Raw genomic sequence first — 25,662 nt, 5'->3', positions numbered from 1 at the left:
AATGACGTTCTGCAAAAACCTACGGAGGAGCGCCAAAGACGTTAAAAGACGTCCTCCCATTTTTTTTTTTTTTTTTTTTGAAACGGGTGCTGTGAAGGCTTGCGGAGCTCTCCTGAAAATTTCAAGCAGGTTTCTTGAGCCTAATGACTATTTTTGGCCCCTAGAGGACAGCGATGACTCTCTTTTGACAAGATCGGGTGGGCGTCAGTAGTATAAAAGGCAAGGCGGGGCGAGAGCGTCGAGGAGGAGATGAGAATTGAGGAGAAACAAAAAATGGCGACCGATGGTAAGAAGCAGCTCACGCTTGATCGGTTTTTTCAAAAAGGAGAAGCATCAACCAGTGCTAAAGTGCACGTTTGTGACGACGGGGAGGATGATGGTGACAACGAGGTTGACGCCGAAGCTGCAGCGTTGACGCGGCGGCAGCTTCGATCACGTCCTAAGGCCTCAGAGGCTAGCGGTGCTAGCGCCGGAAAACGTCGTGCACGACCGAGCACTTCTGCACGCGAGGACGTTAAATCGGACGACGACGATGATGATGATGGTGACAACGAGGTTGATGCCGAAGTTGCAGCGTACACGCGGCGGCAGCTTCGACCACGTTTTAAGGCCTCAGAGGCTAGCGGTGCTAGCTCCGGAAAACGTGGTGCACGACCGAGCACTTCTCCGCACGAGGACGTTGATTCGGACGACGACGAAGAGTATCCTGAGTCCGATGGATATTCTTTGGAGGAGTGGGTACAATCTGACCATGGAGAAAGTGATACGAACAATCTTTTATCCGCAGAAGACTGCGAAGGTAAGCACAAACTTGCTATGAGATACTTTTCCGGCACGCTGTTAGCACCTCGTGTAACGTGAATGTTCATTCATAGATCGCGGATCGTGCTCACAACGACGTCCCTCTGCAAAGACGACAAAGAGAGGTATAAAAAAAAAGTGTTTTCAATACACCGTAACAACAAAAGAAAACGGTCTTTCGATATTATTGTAATTGTATATATTTCTTTCAGCTGCAGCTCAGAGTGACACTCCTCAGAGTGAGCAAAATAAAGGTCCAAGGACCAGTGGATCCCAGAAAAAAGGTAAACACATATATAGCATCACACTGATCTAAAATGAATATTATATGATATTGAAATGTATATTTGCAGATCCCAAAAATTCTGGCTGGCATGAAGCAGGCTGGCAGCCAAACTCATTCCCCTTTACTGCGGAGCCAGGACCGAGAGGTGCCGCAGCAGAGCTGAATTCGACCCGGCCAGTTGACTTCCTGCAACTCTTCATCACGGACGAGCTTCTGCAGCACATTGCTGATCAGACAAACTTATATGCACGCCAGTCTATGCAAAAACGGGCTGAAAGTCTGCCACACTGCAGGAGTCATGCTTGGAAGCCAGTGTCTGTGTCCGAACTCAAAACTTTTTTTGCACTGCAATTTCTTACTGGTTATATAAACAAGCCCAGTATAGAAATGTATTGGACTCAGGATGAAATAGAGACGACACCATTTTTCAGTCGCGCGATGCCTCGAAACCGCTTCCAGCTCATCTGGAGTTTCCTGCATTTCAACGACAACGAGACACACAGTTCAGACGACAAACTATTTAAAATTCGTCCTGTGTTCAATCACGTTGTAAGCAAATTCAAGGAACTGTTTCAACCGGGCAGGAATATCTGCATTGATGAGGGAATGATGAGTTTCCAGGGACGTCTTTCGTTCAAGGTGTACAACCCCCAAAAGCCGGTCAAATATGGTATCAAATCGTACATTTTGTGTGACTCCCAAATTGTTTTAATATGCAACCCTATGTTGGTATTAGTTGTTCTCTCCCTGACACAGTGTTCAACTTACTGGATCGTCTGCCAGGAAATGGGTACACACTATTTATGGACAATTTTTATAATTCGATTGCTTTGTGTGAACGTCTCCTGGCAGCACGTACCAATGTTTGTGGAACGCTGAGGAAAAACAGGGGTGAACCCAGTGAGATCACATGCCTAACCAACACTGGCCTTGGGGTGGGGGGGAAACTGGTAAGGCACAACACAAATGTTTTGATTGTGGCATGGCAGGACAAACGTTTGTTGAGGATGGTGACAACGTTTCATGAAGATGAAATGCGGACAGTGGAGGTGTGGCGGAAGGCACAAAAAAAAAAAGTGCCTTTCCAAAAACCCATTTGTGTTGTGGACTACAATTCCAAGATGAATGGAGTGGACAAGATGGATCAAAACATCTCATACCACCCATTCACACGTAAAACTTTGAAGTGGCACAAAAAGTTTGTTGCATATATGTTCCAGATATGCATGTTCAATGCATACATATTGCACAAAGCAAAAAATCCTGGGAAGTGTCAACATTTTTTGGAATTCATCCAGCAGGTGGTGAGAGGGTGGCTGTTGCCACAAGACCAGGAGGAAGTTGGGATGGAAGGACATGAAGCCAGACAAAACACCAGGTCACCACATAATGATCCTGAAAGCCGACTTGATGGCAACATGGCCAAACACACGCTGCAACACATTCCTGCTACTCCCCGGGAAAAAAAGCCAGCAAGAAAGTGTAGGGTCTGCACACGAAAGGGCATTCGCAGTGAAACAAACCTGTGGTGCAAATCCTGCTGTATCCCCTTGCACCCAGGGGAGTGTTTCACTGTATACCACACAAAAAGAAAAATTGTGTAGTTCAAACTCCACACAATTGTAAATAGTAACACATGCACACCTTTGTAAATACTTTGTCAAATTGTTACGCTGTTCTGTAAATAAACTGTTACGCTGTTCTGTAAATAAACTGGTTATTTTGCAAACTAAAAACACTTTTTCATTGTTGGTGGTGGTGTATTACAGAAGTAAAGCACTATTTAGGTGTTTGTGGCATCATTTATGGACAAAAAGAAGTGTAGAATTCACTGGAGTGCATGAAATAACATCGTTTCACAAAAAGCTCTTTTTCTCCGCTTTTTGTTTCAAAACAGAGCATTTCGGTGAAACTAACCTATTTTCTATTGTTGATTGCTGAAGAACGGAATAAGGTAGAAACAAACTTTTTTTTCTGATGAAAGATGAGAGTCCAATCTTTCATTTGGTAGTATGTGTGTTTCCATAGTCCAAACACAACATTTTCTGTGGACCTTGAAAGATCAGTCAAAAATGCTTAAATCGGCTGGCACTGGGGACAACCCGTTTTTGAAAACGTCTGGCAGTCAAAGAGTTAACGTCCTTGGCGGCCCTCCGTAGGTTTTTACTAAACGTCATTTAACGTTTTTGGCAGTCAAAGAGTTAACGTTGGAGATGTGTGCTGTACCATACAATGACGGTGTAATTAATTTGCGGTTTCTTAGCATCCTAAATTAGCGATTGAATATTTGTTCGTGCATTGGCGCAGATGGGATTTTGGAACTGGAGAGGACAGAGACTAAAACATGTTATACCATACTATACTATACATATATATATATATATATATATATATATATATATATATATATTTCAATTCTATCGTTGAGTAGCCTACATGCCAAGCCTTATCTATTCAAGGAGAGATAAGTTACAAACACTGACTGAATATTGTTCCTTCTATCTTTCACATTGAGCAAACACGTTTTTTTGTTGTTGTTGTTTTTTTTTTACAGTGAAGACTCATGGTGTGTTCAATTGGAAATCGGAATTTAGACCTCCAATAACTACTGTAGCCAAAGTTGCGTACTCCTAGCGCTTCCCAGCCTTGTAAATGCACAACAAAACATGTAACTATAACGTTTAAACGATAGGCAGATAGCATACGTTTGGCTTGTAAGATTTGTCTGCCTTGCAAACTTGGAGATCCAACATGAGAAAGAAGGTTGATTGAAATCCTGACTCAGAGATACGAGTTCCGACATTTGTGTAACTTTAACATGTCAGTTGTATTACAACTAACCCTGTTCTTTGGAGCAGCTCCATATCCACTTAATTACACCAACCTCGATCCTCCACGCGGCGTCCGCATTGCAGACACCGCGCACCTTGAGAGCCGGCTACTAGTGGGCTGGGGCTCGCCCAGGGGTTCGCTGGCTGCAGCAAGCCCAAATAGGTGCTCTGTTCCGGGTGCACGCCTTCCTTTAAATCTGGAGCTCATAACGTTCACAGTTGTTCTCGCGGCCCCGCTCCTAGTAGCTCGGCATGGTGGCTTGCGCATAATTAAGCGGCGGGAAGGTCTAGATCCCGTCAGGCGGACGCCTTTTTCTCACTCCCGCCGAACTCTGTTAGAGCTCCAAGCGGGGTACCAGCTGCCGGCGGCTTCCCCGGTGTACGCAGACGGTCCGCGCAAAAAGACATGGCGGACGAGAAAACGCGATTCTTTGTTTTCATTTATTTTGTTAAATGTGTGTCGACCATTCACCCCAAATTGCCGAAGTTGTTAGTTTATTTAAAATAAATAAAATTATTTTCTACTTCTAATGGAGTGAAGTGTTGTTCATATGCCATAGACGCTCTTCACTGCCCCTGTAGCCTGGGAGAATATCGACAATAGTGGGGAAAAGACGCGCTGCGTATTGTGAAGGAAGCAAGATGTGTGCGTGCACCGTCATGCAAAAACCCTTAGAAAGTGGAGGGTTAGGGTTAAAAAACTGAGGGGGGCACGTCCCCCCCGTCCCCAGTGCCAACTGCGCCCGTAAGTTCGGGATAGCGTGTTGATTATGTTGGTTGCAACCAGGTAACGCGTTTCAGTAATATATTACATTTATTCAGTAACAACGTAGTATTACTGACTCCCGTAACGCGCTACAATTTCGTGACCACAAGAAAAAATACAATCACCAATTAAGTGAATAAAGCCATCCAAATTAACATGAGCAGCTAATGAATGCAATCATGTGTTAGCAGAGTTGCTTACTTACACATTGAAGCGCATCACTTTCAGCATTACAATAGACATTCAATACAGGCTGAGAAGTTATTGTTTGTAAGACCACTCACAGTCATGGTGTCACAAATAAAAACGCCAAACATTCAAAATACATGCAGAAACAAAGTAAAAAAAAAAATAATAAGACCAAAACTGTATTAAGAACTGTAAAAAAGTAAGCATCATTGTGTTTTTAGATATGATTTGAATGAATGTGCCATCACTTTCGGGTATAAAAATTGATGATCACCGATTGGCTGTTGAGGAGCATAATGCAAATCTGTCTCTGAGCGGAACAGCTACCATGGCCGATGACGTCACCCTAAAACAGTGGTGGGCAAACTTGGTCCTCAAGGGCCGGGCCGGTGTCCTGCAGGTTTTGGAGGTTTCCCTGCTGCAACGCAGCTGATTCCAACCAACAAGATTGTTACCAAGCTTATACAGATCTTGCTGATGAGCTAATCATTGGAGAAGGGAAACATCCAAAACCTGCAGGACTCCGGCCCTCGAGGACTGAGTGTGCCCACCCCTGCGCTAAAACAACACTTTCACACACGTACACCCAAAAGACGACGCTACGTGACAACGTGTTTACGGAAGTACATATGGTCCCGCGTAGTGTCGGGGATCACCTTGTTACATGGATTATTTTAAGTCCGTGCCTTATCATATCGCCAGAGTAGTGAGACAGGAGGAGGTAGAAATGTTTTGTGGAAATGAGGAAATATCTTTGCATATTAGCGTCAACCAAACAAACAATTAACTTCTAAAGTGGGTCGTTAAGCTCTGAAACAAGCAACAACAACAACAAAAAGGGCTCACTGCGCACGCCTGCTTTAGCACCATGGCAGAAGTTAGAACACAAGAAGTCATGGAGAGATGGAGCAAAGAGGAGAGGAGCACCAGTGTGGGAGGAAAAGAGGACAGGGGGGGAGGAGAAGCTGCCAGAGAACTTGTGACAAAGTAGAAGTGAGTAGCTACTGGGTAGATTTGATAGATGTGACAGCTCCACAGTCAAAAGATCGCTGGTACAGTGTACATGTGATACTCACAAAAGTATTTTGTTGGGATGTAATTTGTTTTTTCCATCAAGAGTCACTTTTTTGGTTCATTGTAATTGTTTGCTGTAATGTGTCTATTAACGTTGAGAGGTGATTTTCTGTGGATTTCTTTGGATGTGCCTGATGGTTTTGCCAACATACAAATACCTATTTCAGTTAGCACTGAATCATATAGTGACACTAATAGACCAGATTTGAGATCAGCTAATGCTAAAATGTTAAACACACATGACACACTGAAAGCTGACTTGCTTAAAGTACTTGCTAGCTATGAAGACCTTAATAAGAGACTCATACAATGTATATCAACACCTGCCACACTGCCACAGACACATACGCTCCTGCCAAGTCAACAAGGTGGAAATTCACCAGGTGGGACTGCCCCTCATTCAGCTCAGGGAGGAACGGAGCCCTTCAGGGAACTCAGCTACCTGCCCAGGAGAGAGTTCAAAGTCCAAGGTGGTCAGGTGGGTGACCAATCCTCAGATATTAGCTACAATAACATCTGCAAACAGATTGATGATGATGAGATGATCCTTTGTCATGTGAAGAAAATAACCAGTGAAGAAAATGAGAGAATGACAAGACTTGGCTCTTTCCGACGTCAAACTGTAACAACTACACAGAGTGCACAGCTTGAGCCTGACGTAGTTAGGGAACCATACACAAACTCAGAGTGTAGAATCCAAGTCAACCAAAACTAAACAGATCCCCTGAAAGATATTGCGAGCAAAATAGAGGAACTCACAAAAATGGTTGTGGCTATGCAACAACGAAAAGTTGCCTGATTGGGAAAAAGGCCCTAGTTCAGAGTTATGTAAATGAGTAGGCAGTCACCTCATTACTTGACTCTGATTCACAAGTTAGCATAGTCAGCCGTGCCTGGAAAGATGCTTACTTACCTGACCTTAGTATTCATCCAGTTTCTGAAACATTAGGGGAAGAAGATTTGAAAGTCACTGCAGCAAATGGTGGTCTCATTCCAAATGATGGGTGGATAGCTGTAACAGTGAACTTACCAGGGAATTTGGACCCAGATTTGTCAATTAGCGTCCCATTCCTTATCAGCAAATACGCCATTGGCAGACCATTGATTGGCTTTAATATTTTGGAAGTGCTTATTTGTGATCAACCAGAGGCTAGTACCAGTACTTGTTAGCCTTCTTAGCAATGCAATATCTGTCCCCAATGAAACAGCCAAGACCCTGGTAGCTACATTTTATTCAGACAGCAAAGCCAGTCATGCAGCAGGGACGTATGAGAACAGGTTCCAAGGATGCTGTGCTTCAAGCTGGTAAAGTGTCATGGATGAAGTGCCGAGTTCCGTCAAACATGGATGGCTCAAACCGAATAGTATTGTTTGAAAGGGATGAAGACAGCCTATCAAATGAAGAACGGGAGGCAAGCCCAGGGTTGTTTGAAATTCAGAATCCAGCAAAACCCTATCTCACTATTCAATTCAGTAACAACACTAATCATGACATAACAATACCAACACAAAATTGCTATAGGTATCCTGCAGCATGTTGAAAGTGTCGTGGAGGCAGATATCCTGGACAAATCACGGCCTGCAGCAACTGTCAATGAGGTCACCACCACTCAGATGAGCAGCTCAGATCCATCTCTTTGGTACTGAAGACATTTAACATTTTCAATTTGATGTTTTACTGTTTTTGAATTTACTTATAAAGCATGTGATATAATCATGAGTGTTTAAAAGAATACAGTGGAATAATGATTTTGTGAACTTTATTTTATCCTCTCACCCTCAAAGCTATTGAAGATAGGAATGTGCATGATGTTATCAGAGCCTTTTGTCATTAGAGACTAAAAGTCTGGGGTTAGATCCTAATTGCATTTGTTCCCCCAGTCAAGAAGGGGAACTGTATGTAAATGTCTGTTTACTAATAACATTACACCTTTGTTTAACCTGGAATCAACATGTCTGTATGTAAACGTCTGCTTACTAATAACATCACACATTTGTTCACTAGGAGTCGACATGTCTGTCCTTTAATCAACTTAGGAGGGGAAGAGGAACCTTTTATCTTTTCAGTATAAATGAGTCGATGTTCTGTAGATTGTGACACACTTGGGGGCCCGACGTTGCATTCAGATGTATTCGGGTGTCCTGACTGTGTCTTTAGAAGCTTCTAAATAAATCCTTGCAAGGAACCTTCTTCATCAGATCCTGAATACAATTATTTGGACACGCAAAGATTACACTTAATATAGTAATCAAAATATTCCTTCAGCACCCACCTGTAAACCTTGACCATTTGGAGAAAGAGGAGCAGGAGGCTGCTAGGAAGATGCTGCATGAGGAGTCAAATGCCTTTGCAAGAGATGGTAATGACATTGGCTGTATTTTTAATTTACAAATGGTAATTAATCCTCAAAGACGATGTACCTGTGCAGAGACCTTACACATCCATTCCCAAAACACTCTTCAAAGAAGTAAAAGAGTATATTCAGGATCTGATTTTCAAGGGATGAATAGTAAAATCGAAGTCTTCCTATTCTGCTCCAGTAGTATGTGTCCGGAAGAAGGTCGGCACTCTTTGGTGCTGCATAGATTATCGCCTCCTAAACCAAAAGACCATACCAGAAAGACATCCACTACCGCAAATACAGGATTTGACAGACACGCTGGGTAGATATTCCATGTTCAGCATACTTGACCAAGGTAAAGATTATCACCAGGGACTCGTAGCAGAAGGGCCACGACCTTCATCATCCCCTGGGGGCTTTACAAGTGGATCAGGATACCATTTGGACTGTCCAACGCACCTACAGCTTTCCAGAGAAGCATGGAGGAAATGTTAGGCTCTCTGAGAGATGTGTTGCATTCCATACTTGGATGACCTACTGTGCTATTCAAGATCCTTCAGTGACCACGTAGAAGTGATTTGCAAGGTCCTCCTAGCGCTGCAGCACCATGGAGTGAAGTTACGGGCTGAGAGAGTTCGAATTGACCCCAAAGACCAGCTTTGAAGGACAAAGCACCCCAAACGGTTGGTGACCTTCGTCAAGTTCATGGCTTCTTGAGCTATTTTTGTTCTTTTGTCTAAGATTTTGGTAAGATTGTCAAACCTTTGTATGAGCTACTCCAAGTTAAGTCCTCCATGCCTCAACTCCTGCCACATCACAGCAATTCCAAAGGTCCACAACTCCCATCCAAAACACCAATTGAATGTGGCTAATCAACATGCTGATTAATCCACCAGTTCTCGCATACCCCGACTTTGAGTCACCATTCATCCTACACAGATGAATCGGAGAAAGAACTCGGCCTAAATCTTTATCAGCGACAGGATGGAAAAATGCGAGTAATAGGATATGGATCTCGAACTCTGCGGAGTCAGCGGAAAGGAACTACAGACTCCACAGTGGAAAACTTGAATTTCTGGCTCTGAAGTGGGCAGTGAGTGAGAAATTTAGGGACTACCTCTTCTATGCTCCACATTTTACCATCTACACCAGGGGTCTCAAACTCGCGGCCCGCGGGCCAACTGCGGCCCCCGTCTTAATATGAAAGATTAATGTTCGTGCGGCCCGCAAGATTGATATGAATGACACTTGTTGTGTTCGCAGCTGAATGAACCAATCACGGTGAGGTATACGGCTCTGGAGGGCGGGACATCGGCCGGGCTGTCCAGTGCATCGCTCACTCACTCATTCATTCCTCCAATCAGCTGGGCGGAGGAGAAGCCGTGAAGCCGATCACTCCGCTCGGCGCGCACAGTCCTCCGCTGCTCTCAGCATAGAACTGAATGAGGCGCTATGATCCGTGATCCAGCCTGTGTCTGTAGCCATCTCCGCGAGTGAAACTGAAACTTAACAGTAAGTGCGTTAACATGACACTTGAGAAATTCGGAGAACTGCCGTAATCCAATACGATCGGAGAGCGAAAGTGCGCATGCGCCACAGACCTGCGCGACTGAAAGTTAAAGTTCAACCCGAGACTCATTCCAAGTGGAAACACATATTACAGAGCCCCAGAGATGTCTCTTTCAAAGCCTGCCGTGAAGAGAAAGGTCGGTGATGAGCACAGACAGTTTCAAGAAAAGTGGGGAGTGCAATATTTCTTTGTTGAGCACAGGGGCACCCCGACGTGTCTCATTTGCACTGAAAAAGTTGCGGTGCACAAGGAATACAATTTGAAACGTCATTATACTACGAGACATGCTGAGGAGTACGAAAAATACCAGGGAGATGAGAGAGCCAACCAGGTTGCCAGTCTTAAAACACGTCTTCTGAGGCAACAGGATTTCTTCAAGAAGGTTACCAAAGACAGCTCTACTGAGGGTCTCCACTGCTTCCTCCCTCAAGCCAAATGTGACTCAGCTATGTGAGAAGAAGCGCTGCCAGGTCTCTAGCAGCAAGAAGTAGGCAAGAGAAGCCGTGTTCAGAATATTTCATGTTCAATGTTCCATTCAAGTTCAGAAAGTTAAAGGTTAAAGAGCTGTTAAAACAGACATTTGAAACGGAATAAAAATAATTAGTTTTCTCTACTTAGCCAGCCAGTGTATATCTACTGTATGCTCATTATTATTATTTTATTTTTTTTATTACCGATTGATTTATTTTTTATTCATCTTTAAGTTAATTTATTTAATTCATTATTTTTTGTTAAAAAATAAAGATATTTGATAACGTTGGAATGTTTTATCAGCGCTTTTCTTGTGGAAATCCTGATGCGGCCCAGTCTCACCCAGACTCTGCGTCTAGCGGCCCCCAGGTAAATTGAGTTTGAGACCCCTGATCTACACTGATAATAACTCACTTACCTATGTCAAGAGCACTGCAAAGTTTAATGCAGTGGGACACTGTTGGGTTGGAGAATTGTCAGAGTTCCACTTCAATATCAAGTACAGACCAGGAAAAAGTAACATCGACGCCACCACACTCTCACGCTTACCACTTGATATTGACAACTATACTGCTGACTGCACTGAGGAACTGACTCAAGACGTGCTACATGCAACTTGGGAAGGGAGTGGAGCAGCCCAGAAAAAAAGATGGATAGCTGCACTTTATACTTCTGACAATGCCAAAACCTCATTCATGTTTGCCTGAAAATAAACCAAGAGCATCTCTCAAAAGATGACCCTGAAATAGGAGAAGTAATACAACAGACTAATGACATTCTAACAGAGGACATGAAAAGATGAATGGATTCAACTACATTTGGAGAATGGAGTACTCTACCGCTAAACGCCAGCAAGAAAACAGTTAGTCCTACAAGTCAAATACCAGTCAGTTGCCCTTAAACATCTCCATGACAACATGGCACACGTCGGTACTGAACGTGTGTACCAATTTGCAGAGAACGGTTTAATTGGCCGTACATGAAGAAGTACATAGAAGATTGCGTCACAAGAAAATGCATAAACCCACCACACATGTAGGTGCGCCCATGAGTGGCCTAACCTTTGCTATACTTAGTTTGCATATACTTCTTACATCTGGAGAGGAGCTAAAGAGGCTTCAAGTACATTTTGGTAGTAATAGACCACTTAACCAGATTTGCTCAAGCTTACCCTACCAAAAACAACAATGTTTGTCCATTTGTTCAGTGTGTATGTGCTACCCGGGTAGTATGTATGTGCATGTGTTGCTGCGCAGTTTCGTGCTTATCTGGTCCAGGCGTGAATCTCCACGAAGATGAAGCTTTAAGATGCTTTACAGCTCTTCCTTGCATCACAGACAGAGAACCTGGGTGAAATGAGCGCTGTATGTAGATCCAGCACTCTTAAAACCAATCGGAGCACATCAGCATCAAAAGCAATCCTCCGGTCAGAGCAGAGTCAACGACATAAGCATATGGACTAAAAACATTTTTTTAAACAGCAGTATTTTTTTTAGAAACATTTTCTCAGTCTTTCTGTACACTGTATAGTAGTTGCTAGCTTCAAGCTATTTTCTTTCTTTGTCACCGTGTTGGCTGCATTACACATAAAGTGCCATCTAGTGCATACTTTCAACCATAAGTCAAAAATAATTCACATTCAGGAATTTGAGGCATTTAAATTCAAATTCCTGACAAACCTTTCTTTCGAGCGCCCCTGGATAGACCTTACCAGGGAGGCTAAGGAGTGTGATCCCTCTGTAGTTGGAACACACCCTCCAGTCCGCCTTCTTAAAAAGGGGGACCACCACCTCGTCTGCCATTCCAGAGACACAGCTTCCGATAATGTTGTAGAGGAATGTCCTGTCCTGGTTAGGACAGTCCCACAACAACCTTTAGGAACTCTGGGCGGATCTCAACCCCCCACCCGGGGCCTTGCCACCTAGGAGCTTTCAACCACCTCAGTGACTTCAAACCCAGATATAGGACAGCCCACCTCAGACTCCCCAGACTCTGACCCAGAAGGTGGTGGAATTGAGGAGGTCATGCAACCGTAATGGACGGTTGGACACCGCTGTACAATACACAGGTTGGTGTCTATTTTTTTGTTTCACACATTGACGTGACCCCTCAGATAACCACAGAACGGAGCCGGTGGACGGAACTCCGTGAGATAAATAAATAATAGATATTGTTGGAAACGGATTACGCTACACAAGCACACTGGAACAATTCAGAAGCACTTTATGCTATGTTCACACCAAAATAGGGGGAAGCGTTCCGCTGTCACGCCAAAAGTATTTACCCCCGTACAAAAATTGCATCCCCTGCCGTGGGATATTAGAACTTTTACCACAGAAAAGTGGAGATTCTTCAAAAAGGTTCCTTGTAAACTGATATTTAAACTTCAAACATCTGGAACAAAACAGAAAAACAGTAACATTCAGTCGTCTGAGCTTTTTCTATGTATAGCTGAGATTTCCTACTGCGTGTGAGGTCGTTGAATGCAGCGCGTGTACAGTACTTGCTTTTCTTTTGCTTTGCCGCGATAAATACTTTTTTTCTTGTTTCAAAACAAAGCCCACGTGTGTGTTTTTTTTTTGTATTTATGGAAAAACATGCATTGTACCCGCAGGAGGGGATGATTTTTTTTACGGGGGTATTAAGTGGCTGTCCGTGTTGTTGCACGCAGGTGACAACAGACAGGACGCTGTGTGTGACGTACGTGACGGCGAAATGAGAACAAAGTTCACTTTTTTTAACTTTGGCGAATATGCGAACTTTTGCCGCACCGCACCTTGTCGCGTCCTCCGCGCCACCCCATGCACGCGCCCGTCCACGTGATATGCAATCGCGCCACCTCACGCTCCCTCCGCTTTTGGTGACTTGTTGTACAGACGCTCCCCAACTTACGAATGAGTTACGTTCCGAGCGATCGTTCGTAAGGTGAATTTGTTCGTAAGTTGCTTCAGTGCTATATTTTGTATTATAATTTATGTTTAAAGAGAATACGTACAGTACTGTACTACGTATGTTAGAGAGAGAGAGCGAGAGACACATACAGTATGTACATGTACGTAATAAGATAAATAAAATGAAGTTTAACTTACTTTTGGAAGATGTACTCGATGCTTAAGGAGAGGAGGAGGAGGAAGAGGAGGATTTTATATCATGAGAGGTTCTTCGTCGTCGCTGGAATGGGCTTCAAAAGTTACTTCCTCCTCCGTAACTTCAATGTAGGAAGAAGTTGAGGGTCGCGGAGAAGAAGATGAGGGTTGATGAGTATCTTCCTTGGAGGATTTACTAGAAACTGGCCAAAAGAAGCGATCTAACGACGATTGCACAGTTTTCTTCTTTTTTCATCATAAATGATGCGGTAGCACTGTATGGCATCATTCAATTGATTTGCAACCTTTGTGCAACGTTCGACATTTGGGTCTTGCTGCTCGAAGAGTGTGATGGCTTTATCTATGAGCGACAGGCGTTTCTTCTTCTTCCCCCTCCTCGACACGTTGCTGAGCCTCCAATGCTGGGTGAGCTCTCACAGCGCCAAGTGTCGGTATTAGCGGCGGAAAGAAGCACTACAGTACTCGGAAAAAGGTCCGTCCGTCCGTCTTCTTCCGCTTATCCGGGGTCGGGTCGCGGGGGCAGCAGCTTTAGCAGGGAAGCCCAGACTTCCCTCTCCCCAGCCACTTCAGCCAGCTCATCCGACGGGACCCCAAGGCGTTCCCAGGACAGCCGAGAGACATAGAAAAAGGTGCGCAATAAAAAATCTAACTTACAGCATCTCTTTCCGAACATTTTTTGAAATGCGCGCATGCGCGCAGACATGTTCGTATGTACCGTTGTTCGTAACACGAATGTTCGTAAGTAGGGGAGCGTCTGTATATGTAAATCTGACGTTAGTAGATTTTTTTCTTCTTGGGTGGCAGCCTGGCAGGTGTTTTAACATGGGGATTTCACAGGTGCCATCATATTTTCGGACCAGTCCCGAATTTTTTACCGGAACACAGAAAGGTGTGTGTTAAAAGTGAGGAAAAAAACAAGGGCCTCCTGCTGGACTCATTCATTGAATTAATTATAAAGTAAGAAAAAAATGGCAACCATATTATATTGTGTTTGCTTGCTTTTATTCATTCCTAACTGAAGTGCTTTGTTAAGGTGCATTTGATAAAAGTGCAAGTGTATTAAGCACAGCTGATTACTTTAAAAATATATATATCTGCATTCGGGAGTATCTTGCGTCTTGGTGAAATGATTCTGTACTAGTAAAAGGAGAAGATGAGTAGGCATAGGTAGGTAATTTACAAAATGTTGACGCTCCGTCATTCGTGGTCAGTTGTAAGATGACTCCGTCTGTCGGCCTCTAAAATACTGGTGACAAACTGAACAAAGCTTGGTTAAAATTGCATGACGGACTGACAGACTGCCGATAACAGATTGGTTCAGCTTGACCGATGATGACTGGCAAAATTTTGTAAAATGCCCAGCTCTGCTAAAATCCCTTCTAGAGGAGAAATGACAATGTTTAAAGCATATAAAAGCCAAGTCACCAAAATAACAGTGATTCGAAGGTGTCCCTTTCTAAAAAGCAGTATTGTCTTCCTCAAACTGAGGTCTAATTCTGTCTAAAGACAGCTCACACAGGACCAGCCCAATCCCATCTCCCTCTGTCACTTTTTCTTTGTGTCATGCCAAAAGCCTATATCATTTATATGGCTGCTTTTAAATGCGGTTTCTGTGGCGACGACGTGACCCCTGTTGCAGTCGACAGGGCCCTGAGTAGCTGAGCTGATTGATGGTGCAGAGGTAGCTATAAAGGCTATCTGCTGCTGCCAGATTAGGACAGGCAAACATGGCCCCTGATTGCTGACCAGCCAAGAATGTTACTTTACAAGGCAGCATTCCGCCATTTTTTATCCTCAGATTTACAGGCATACTGTATATCTCATGCGCATGGAAGAAACTTACAGTATGTATTGCTAGATGTGCTGTCAGAGTGGAATAGAGGGCTTCAAAAGAATTGACAACATTAACTGTGTGGTACTCAGTGGTGTGTACCATGATATAGCCATGATAAAGCATGCACAGTAGCAGGACAATTCTTACGTACATAATAAATCACAAGTGATATCATACCAAAAATCCCCTTGCTGTTAGTACTGTGTGGGATCAAATGGACCAAATTCTGCTGGGCTCTTTTCAATGCTGCAGTAGAGGCTGAAATAAGTTGGAGGGGGTGATTGTATTTCTGTTTTAGTCTGCTTGGCCATTCTGGGAAAAGCCTCCATTCTTGCTCCACATGTAGGTCACTGGTCTTTTGTGTGCAACGATGCAAGCCCACCAAGTGTTTGACGTTTCCATACCATCCTTACAATTGCCAGGTTGTCATGGAAATACAATGGGTGGCAGCGGCAGCAGAGCTACAGTGGAGGGAAGAGAGAAGCAAAGGGAGGGAGGTCAATTAGTCTCTTTTCCTTTGTCAGCCCTGGCTCGATGCAGCTAAGTCTGTTGATTAAATGAGCTCCGACCAAAGTTTGTTGACTTCAGGCTAAAAGCAGGACAGATTACTCAAATGACCGGGAAAAAACACACAGGAGCCTTGTTAAAAACGCTTGCATGTGGTAAAACACATGGGTTGAAAGTTGTTAGATTTATGTGACTTTACTAAGTGTTGTGAACAGTCCTCTGATCTAATGACTGTTGAAGGCAGTAGATCTAGTGGGACTTAAGTGGGCTGAAAGAAGTGTGAAAACGTAAGGAAGGTGAAAGTGCTCTTGAACTGGTGAAAACACTCCTAACTCGGGGCTCATAAGCTGATGGTACAAAAATGTCTGTTAATACTATTTCTGGACATATGAACATATGACAGAGCAGTGGTTCTGGGTTGCAGAGCGGTTTTGGGTGGAGCAGAGGATCATGCTGTTGTTCTACCGGGCTGCATTGGAATGTATCATCAGATACGGCATTGCGGCCTGGTACCACCACCTGACTGTGCAGTCAAGATCACAGATTGCCGGTCTGGTGCGGACTGCCATGAAGATCATGGGGGTCAGGAATCATCCTTCCCTACGGATTCTTTATGAGTGGTCCGTCACCGGACTGGCACAGAAAATTGTTAATGACCCGACTCACATTCTGCATCATGAGTTCCTTCCGGCTGTAGATTCAGGCCCCCCAGGACCAGGCTGAACCGCTACAAAAACTCATTCCTGCCGACATCCATCAAACTGCTTAACAACCGACATTAACTCAGTGCAATAAGATATATATATATGGTGCAATGTTGTGTAGATACTCATGTGTGTGTGTATATATATATATACAGTATATATATATATATATATATATATATATATATATATATATATATATATATATATATATAGGAGTGTGTGTGTGTGTATATGGGTGTGTGCAATGTACTTCTCTACACATGTATACTTCTGTGAAGACTTCTGGGAAGTCTTCTACTTATTGCTGCACTTCTTATTTATTTAATTTTAATTTTATCTCTTTATATTCTGTTGTTTTCTCTTTACTGTAAACTGCAGCTGGACGGAGTCCAGGAAAAAGTTCCCCACGGGGAAAATAAAAGTATATCGTATTGTATCGTATCGTATAATTTACAATAGATCTTCACGTCTTCCAAATGTCTTTAAGAGTAAAGTAGGTCAGTACTGTTTCAGCAAGTTGTGATCCATGTTGCTCATGGTTGCACAGAGAAATGTTTGTCTTACTCTGCATTACTGTTTTTATGAGCTGATTCACTAGACTGGTTGACTGAGTCATGCACCTCCTTGGATTCACCAGCTGTGTTTTAGGGTTTACAATAACTTGCTGCCACTCATTTAAGTTGGATGAATAGACAATGTTTGTCCTTTAAATCCCTACACATTTTGATGATGGCCATATAATGGAGACTGATTAAGCAACACAAAAATGAAACCCCAAGTGACATCAACATCAAGAAGAAGGAACACAAGAAGCTGGTAAAATCAAAGTTTGAAAGAGCTAGACAAGGTGTGGAAAGTATTGTTACTAATTCATGGTTACTCAAGGATGAGTATGCTGTTCTAGCCAGTTTCATCAAGTAAATTATTAGTTTATAAGATGAAGTTGACATTGCTAGTCAGTTAGTTAGTTAGTTCGTTTGTTAGCTAGCTAGCTAGCTGTCTAACTAGCCAATTGGAGTCATGAAATTCACCCCGAAATATTCAAGATTTTAAGGGGAGTGCAAACACCATCCACAAGAGTTACAGATGTAAGTTTTATTTAGTAAAATAAGGATGTGCAGTGTCATGTGTTATGGAGTTTGCATTATCTCTCCGTAATCATGTGGACTTTCTACTGGGTACACTGCATCCTCCCACGTTCCTAACTCATACATGTTGGGTCTCTGGAAGACTAATTTAAATTGTCCCTTGCTGTGAATGTGTGTGTGAATGGTTGTTTGTCAATATGTGTTGTGATTGGCCAATGTCAGATGTTGGGGAAACGTAAATTGAATCCACTCTCACCAAATCCACTCTCACCAAACTTTACTTTTGATGAATTTACATTGAAAGTAATTAAAATTGGCAGTATTGTAATAACTGTGTTGTGGCACTCCAAGAAGATTCCGCAATATTTTAACAACAATAATTACAAGAGACAAGGAAAATCGAATTTGTGCAAAAAATTAAATGTAGTCCAGACCTCTGAAGTTATTCCTTAAATAGTACCACTCCACTTGTATAAGTAGAAAGTAACAACAAATAACAATCACACAGGAGCATCATCACCACCAAGTATACAGGAGGCAGACATATTTTAACCAAGTCCATGTAAGCTTACAGAGAAAACAAGCCCCGACAAACTACAGGTGTCAATCACATACGTTCGTATGTTTATCATATACACATTCCTATGTTTAAGACACATGAATACAACTTAACACTTGTGGACGGAATATATCCCACTGAGTAGTCATAGCCGGGTCGTTTCCATGCTGCAAAAAGTGGCGCTATCCTTGCAGCTAGCTTGTGGGCTAACAATCTTACGGATGCCGTGGATAGGGTGGCCACTTCCATAAGGTCAAAAAGGAGGACATATTTAAAAAAAAATCTATATATATTTTTTTTTAAATATGAGTGTTCCCTCGCTATAACGCGGTTCACTTTTCACGGCCTCGCTGTTTCGCAGATTTTTTTTTTTTCGTGCTTTTTTTTTTTTTTTTTTACAGTAATGTGCCTATTTTATAAAATTTATGAAGGTTTGAACATTGAAAATGTTTAAACGAGAGAAATGTGAGAAAATGTAAATTCCTTGATGAAAAAAGTGCATAAACTGCGTGGTGAGGGGTTTTAGAGCCTTAAAACATTCATAATAAATGTAAAACAAAGCTATAACTACTTCACGGATTTCATATATTGCGTGTTTTTTGTAACCTTACCCCAGCGGAAAACGAGGGAACACTGTATATCAGACTTGTGGTGTATTTTCAACAACAATAAAGTTTTGCATGTTTTTTATAGATCATGTTTGTGCCCTAAATGGTAAAAAATATCAATAAAAAGTTCAAACTTCTTTTTGACAATTTATTTTGTTTACAGTACCGTGTTTTGAACCCATTAAGGCCGGGAGCGCTTCTAACGTTAAAGCTGGCGCTCCTGGACCGCATGGACCAGCGCTGTTCTCCCTTTAAAGCCGCGAGAGCGGATAAGTCATTTGGTTTGGTTTTGACCAATTCTTGGTCTCTTAGCCGATTAAATTCATCAGAATATGCACGAGAGGGTGACGTGGGCCTCGTAGCATGTCCTGAAATTTTATTCAAGCATTTATGGTTGACGGAGTTTCGCGGGAGTTATGAAATAAATGACGCACGGGAGGAATTTGAATCAGTGTATGACAGTGAAATACTGTTAAGAAATATGTTTGTAGACAATGAGGATGGCCTTGTAACGAAATGGACGACAAATCAATTCCCTGAGGTTATTACAACTGCACTCCAGTGTTGAAGGCAAATATATATGGAGTCATGTAGCCGCAGATGGGACATTTGTTTGTTAATTAAAAAAAAAAAAAAGGTTTATAATAATAAACTTATGTTTGTGTGAACGGCACAGGTGTAAGGTCTAAAATATTTTGGGAATTATGTTTATATCTGCTTCAGGAGCTGAGATATCAATTATTTTTAATATTGCCACAAAACACAACTTATTTTGAAAAACAAATAAGGAAAACATTTCTTCAATGATGACGCATGTGCTGCTCGCCTGCTGCTTTAAGCTTCTGCGTCCCGCATGATGTTCTGACTGCTTTGCCCTGACTGCTCACGTCGACATCACACCGGCAAAGAAACCATGAAACCAGTCTCAACTCTCTCAGGAAATTATGCTTTTTCGTCCATTCAATATTAAAAGATCTCCGGCGTTTTGGCATTTTTGCTAGCGCTGCCTTTCTCAAAGAAGGCGGCGAGGAAATGATAGCCAAACGCGCAGATTTGTTTACATTTATTGAACCAATGATATATGAGATTTTTAACTGAAGCCACTCTTGGCCAATGCAGACCAGTTGTGGTGGGGCTGATGTTGGGGTCACATAAAATCAACCACGGCTCATTTTCTTTAAAAGGCGGACAAACTAGCATCCGGCTTAGGGTTGCCCAGGACGCAGGACACGTCACTGAAAAGTAGGACTGTCCGGCCTAAATCCGGACGTCTGGCCACCCTAGCCGTGAACCGACGGTGGGGTTGTCCAATACATCACGACCTCTCTCGGGGCTCTGTTGTTTGTGAGTTTGCATAACAGAGATGCTTTATGGAAAGTTAATCTACTAATAAACACAGCGGCACAATATATCACAAATACAATGCTTTCTTGGAGGTAGGCGGGGTTTGGGGTTGGCTCGGGGTCAATTAAAATATTGTTAAAATTATCATGTTAATAATTCGCTCAATGAATTGATTTCTATAATGTTTAAGACGGATTGTCCCTCGCAGTTGCCATAATTTATTTTTTATAAAATACAATAACATGACGGTCATCTCGGTCTAACATCACTCACTGAAAATGTCATAGAGACTGGTGATGCAAAACCTGTGAATCTCCCACCCTATCGCACATCGCCTGCAAAGAAACGTGTGATTGAAAACTAGGTGCAACAAATGTTAAAGGACAATATCATTGAACCTTCTACAAGTCCTTGGGCTGCCCCGGTAGTCATCGTCAACAGAGCGTCCACTGACCCAAGGTTCTGTGTGGATTTCTGTGTTCTCAATCAAATGACTCAAAAGGACTCCTATCTTTTACCTCGAGTGGATGAGTCTTTGGACTTTTTGGCAAGGGGCAAGTTCATCTCAACATTAGAATTGGCTCGAGGCTACTGGCAGGTTGCTGTCTCAGAGGAGTCAAGGCCAAAAACAGCCTTCATTTCTCACAGTGGTCTCTTCCAGTTTCAGGTGCTGCCTTTCGGGGTCTGCAACGCACCTGCGACCTTCCAGAGACTCTGGAGGAAGTGCTAGATAGACTCCAGGCCGCTGGCCTGTCACTGAAACTCAAGAAGTGCCAGTTCTGCCTCAAGGAGTTCACCTTCCTCGGATACCGCATCACATCGGCTGGTATTAAACCGGATCCGGACAAGGTTAAGGCGGTCAAGGAGTTTGGCACCCCCACCACATTGAAGCCTGTCTGACAGTTCCTTGGCCTAACTGGATATTATTGTCGCTTCATTCAAGATTATGGCCGTCATGCTCTTCACGCGCTCACAAGGAAGAATGCAGTTTTAAACTGGGATGACAACTGCCAAAGAGCCTTGGACATTTTGAAGGATTGGGTCACATTGGCTCCTGTACTGTCATTCCCCGACTTCGAGCGTCCTTTCTTCATTCACACGGACGCATGTGACATTGGTCTGGGCGCTGAAGGATGCAAAAGGATGACAAGGGTCGGGAGCATGTTGTGGCCTTTGCCAGCCGCTCCCTTCAGAATGCAGAGCTTCCCTACTGAACTTCTGAGAAGGAGTGCCTTGCTGTGATATGGGCTCTCGAGCACTTCCGCCCATATGTTGAAGGTATGCATGTGACTATCTTTACAGACCATAATAGTCTCAAATGGCTTATGTCTCGTCAAAACCCCACAGGCTGTGTGGCCCGTTGGTCACTGCGCTTACAGGACTTTGATTTCACTGTTGTGCACAAACCTGGCACACGTAATAGAGTGCCTGATGCGCTATCCCGAAATCCCCTGCCTTTGACTTGTGATAGGCCGACAGACTTTTTACCTGACTATGCTGTTCTAGGCAGCTTTGACCTCCGTACCTTGCCTCCTGTGGTACTGGCAAACCCTTCTCAGTTGAGGCAGTTACAGTTAGATGATCCTGTCACAGGCCCACTGCTCAGGGACATTGAAGCAGATTTCCAGGACAACGTAGATGATGACAATCTTTAACACTGTATTGTGTATAAATCTCTTCTAAATTTCAAAGACTCTAAATTCAAGTGTTCATTACATCCTTCGAAAGGGTTAAAACTTTTGCACCTGCTTCTGTCAGAGGCGCCTTGCTGGACTATTACCATGACCACCCCACTTGCAGGTCACCTTGGCGTTTCTAAGACTTTGACGAGACTGCGTTTCAGGTTTTTCTGGCCCAAGATGGCCGCTGATGTGAAACGATATGTAACTTCATGCTCTGTATGCCAGTTCACTAAGCCAAGCCAGAGAAAACCTGCTGGGTTTATGTTTCCGATTGTAACTAAAAAACCCTGGCAGTATGTGGGTGTAGATTTTGTTGGCCCACTGCCCCGAACCTCGGCAGGTAACGTACTTGATTGTGTTTGTTGACTACTTGACAAAATGGGTTGAGGCGAGCGCGGTCAAAGAAGCTACATCTCAGGTAGCAGCTGGTAAATTTGTCACTGACATTTTCGCCAGACACGGTGCGCCAACGTACCTGATTTCTGACAGAGGGTCTCCTTTTGTGAGTGAACTGTTTTAACATGTAGTTTCTTCCTTGGGTTCTGTTCACAGACTCGCTACAGCATACCACCCTCAAACTAATGCTATTGATCGCGTCAACCGGACTGAAAACTGCGATCCTCGCTTACGTGGGTGACAAGCACACTTCTTGAGATAAGTAACTTCCTCACATTTGCTTTGCACTGCGTACCGCCCCGCATGACAGCACCGGAGTCCCACCATCAAGCTTTACGGTCGTGAGTTAGACACCCCACTTGACCTTATCACACAGGCCTCCAGTGACGGTGTTGACGAGCCTGGTATTCCTTATTCTGAGGCTCTCAGAGCCTCCCTGAAGGAAGCTCACCACCATGCTAGAGCAGCGCTTGACTATGGTACAAAAACGCTATTATGATTTGAGACGTCGACATGACACCTTCCGTGTCGGTGACCTTGTTAGAGTGAAGACACACCCCAGTCAGATGCTCACTCTAATTTTACGGCTAAACTTGCACCCCTATTAGGGACCGCTGCGTGTGTCTGAGAGACTCAGTGATGTTAACTACAGACTCACTTGGGTGGACTCTGGTACTGATGCTGGGGTTTATCATATTGTGAATATGCAGCCGTTCCATAATTGGGATTCTCTCACTGCCAAGAGACAATTGATTTCCCTTTCCGTCTGGGACTGGGACCTGAGATTTTAGACACTGACTTTGTCGCCCCTCAGGCACCTTTCGTGGATGCTGACCTTCATCAATTTCCCTTTGATTTGATGGACATTGAATCTGATCGTGAGGCGGATGCTGTTCCCCATGGTCTCTCGCCCGGGTCTAGCCCCGACCCGGCTCTTCCAGGCCATTACAACTTCAGGCCCAGACGTTGCCACAGGGTCACGTCTCATTGGAGTAAGAATAGATGGACAAGCAATATTCACACGGATAGGCTTGATCTGAAGTGAATATTTTTGGTTATGGTTATTTCTCATTCATATTGCGATGGTTTGCTGCTGTTTGGAAATGCAAGGTTGTATTTTTTGTTTGCTCTGTTATCCAGGTCTATGACCAGTTTAAAGTCATGGTTTTCGTTGGGTGAGGTTTATATCTCGACACTATACGTGTGTGCTATTGTATGTTAAAAAAAGAAAGAAGAACAGGAAAAGAAATCCACTGTACATTTTTATTTTACTATGTTGATTTTTGTTGTATATGGTGTTTGCCCTTTGTGTGTGCCATCCATAATTGTGTTCTATGTATGTAACAATTGCAGTGTGGCACCGCGCCACAGGGTGGTGCTTCTTTGCTTTTGTGGAGTGGGTATTTTGTGTAGACTTTTTCGTTTTGTGGGGAATGTTTTTGATGCCGTACAGGCCCCCAATAACGCGTGGTGGCGCAAAGCCCATTGTTTGTTTCCTTTTGTTTTAATAAAGTGAATCCGTGGATTGTTAATCTTCTGAAGCTCTCCCATTTTTTTTTTGGGATGACCGCTGCGCCATCCATGGCCAATCGGCCCGCGCGCGTTACAGGACATAGGGCCAAATACACATAAGAATGCACTTCACCCGCTGATAGCTACATAAATTGCTCTTGAGATGCACCCGCAGTTTGCTCCCTCTTAACAAACACGCCCACAAAGTTTGACAGTTGAGTACAGTTTGCACCTGATTTACAACACATGGCAATGCTGGATTTGCGCGGAGAACGCCATGGCAGAATAATAGCAGTTGAGAGAAAGGTGAAATTATTATAAAGCAAGGTTGGACCGAGGAGGTGCAAAAGCGGGACTGTCAGTTTATGGACATAAGTGTTTACCTCATTAAGCACCATTATGCTATAGTGAGTGGAGAGGAATACGTAATTTATTCATTTTATGTCCATAAAAAAATAAAATATTATTATTAGTGTTACGTGTTGTGTTGACCACCTTAAGTACACTATAAGAGTCGTACTAAGCATACTGATTTTTTTTCTCACATTTTAAATCTCAGTTAAGATGGTAGAAATTGGTATTGTGTGCACCACGGTTTAGGGTGCAATAGTTGCACGCGCTTGGTGACCTCTGATTTATTCCCAAATAATGTTTTTAAAATGATAGAATGAACAGAAATAATCCATTCAAAGAATACATTGTAAAACTAATATAGTGTATCTACAATAAATCTTTGTAACATCAATATTAACCATCTTTCAAGGCAAAATGTAAAAACAAAACATCTTTTTAGCATTTAACAACATTGTTCTCGAGATTTAAAAACATATTTTTAACATTCAAATGCTTTTAATTCTTTTAAAATCCTTGGCATTTTTCTCTTTGTCAGTGCAAGAGACCTTCTTAATTATGTATACTGTACAGTATTCCACATTAAACACTTGAGGTAAGTGCAGTCATATTGCATATTTTTAGTGTTTTTGAACTTGCTCAAACTTTAAATAGTTCCACTGACTTTGAATCGCTCTGAAGAAAGTAATAGAGTAAAGCTTGTTTCATTGTTGTGTGAAATTCTTGGCACTGAAGGAGAAAGTGTTTAGTTGCAAGTGTGACGAGCATGAAGGAGAGGGACATGCTTGAATTGAATAAGACAGAATAGGCCTTTCTAAGCTGAGGCCCTGTATAGTTTCTAGAACTTCAAGTGGATAGGAGATGGAATACTAATGGTTAGCTTTATTTAAATCAGTCCATGCCTCATTTCAGGCAATAACAATATTACAAAGATTTACTTGGGCAGTGTCACAACAGCCGCTCTAAAATGTGTCTATTCTTTAAATAATTGTTAGGTGTTATATTTTTTTCTCCTCAGACTTTAAAATCATTGGTTGTATAATACAGCTGTCATTGAAACCATACTAGATAAATACAGAAATATGATCCAGGGGTGCCGTCAAATTGAAAATAACTTGTTGATGCCTGTAAACCAGGATCACCAACATTGGACGCGCGGACACCAGGAAGTCCCGAAGGACTGCATGTATCTACAAGTCTGCTCTAAATAACTAATACAGTAGCTAGCCAGCGATGGGCCATTGGGATTTCCATATGATAATGTGAACATTGGCAGAGATTTAGATAATATGTATTGCATATTGATATTTATCTGTTTCAAAATTATTGTGAAAAATCATTAACACGATCAGTGTCCTCTCACAAAATTTGTTTTTATTAATAATAGAAAAATAATTATTATAATTTTGAATACATTTGTTATTTTAGAAGTGTGTCTCAAACTGTAGCCCTATGCGTTAATAAGTATCCAGTAAGAAGCTCTCATTTTCAAAAAGATAGAGGATGGAAGGATTAATAAAAATGCAATCAAACCATCCCTGAAATGTGATTCTTAAGTAGTAATCGTCTATCCACTGTAAACTAGATGTTTTGATGAACTTTGAGTCCTATAGAAGAAATAAATAAGGTCTATGTGG

At 42.7% G+C, this 25,662-nt stretch overlaps 1 long non-coding RNA gene across 1 annotated transcript; it reads left to right on the top strand.

The window, feature by feature from the left end:
* The first annotated feature begins 774 nt into the window (after nt 1–774).
* Nucleotides 775–1,758, top strand: LOC144049250 (uncharacterized). Its single transcript, XR_013293523.1, has 4 exons — nt 775–799; nt 876–926; nt 1,014–1,085; nt 1,155–1,758. It is a non-coding gene; the product is annotated as an uncharacterized LOC144049250 (long non-coding RNA).
* Nucleotides 1,759–25,662: the final 23,904 nt, after the last annotated feature.

Source organism: Vanacampus margaritifer, chromosome 3 (assembly GCF_051991255.1).
Source record: "Vanacampus margaritifer isolate UIUO_Vmar chromosome 3, RoL_Vmar_1.0, whole genome shotgun sequence".
Taxonomy (NCBI): Eukaryota; Metazoa; Chordata; class Actinopteri; order Syngnathiformes; family Syngnathidae; genus Vanacampus; species Vanacampus margaritifer.
The sequence above is the reverse complement of the archived record's forward strand: the minus strand, read 5'-3'. Positions and strand labels throughout refer to the sequence as shown.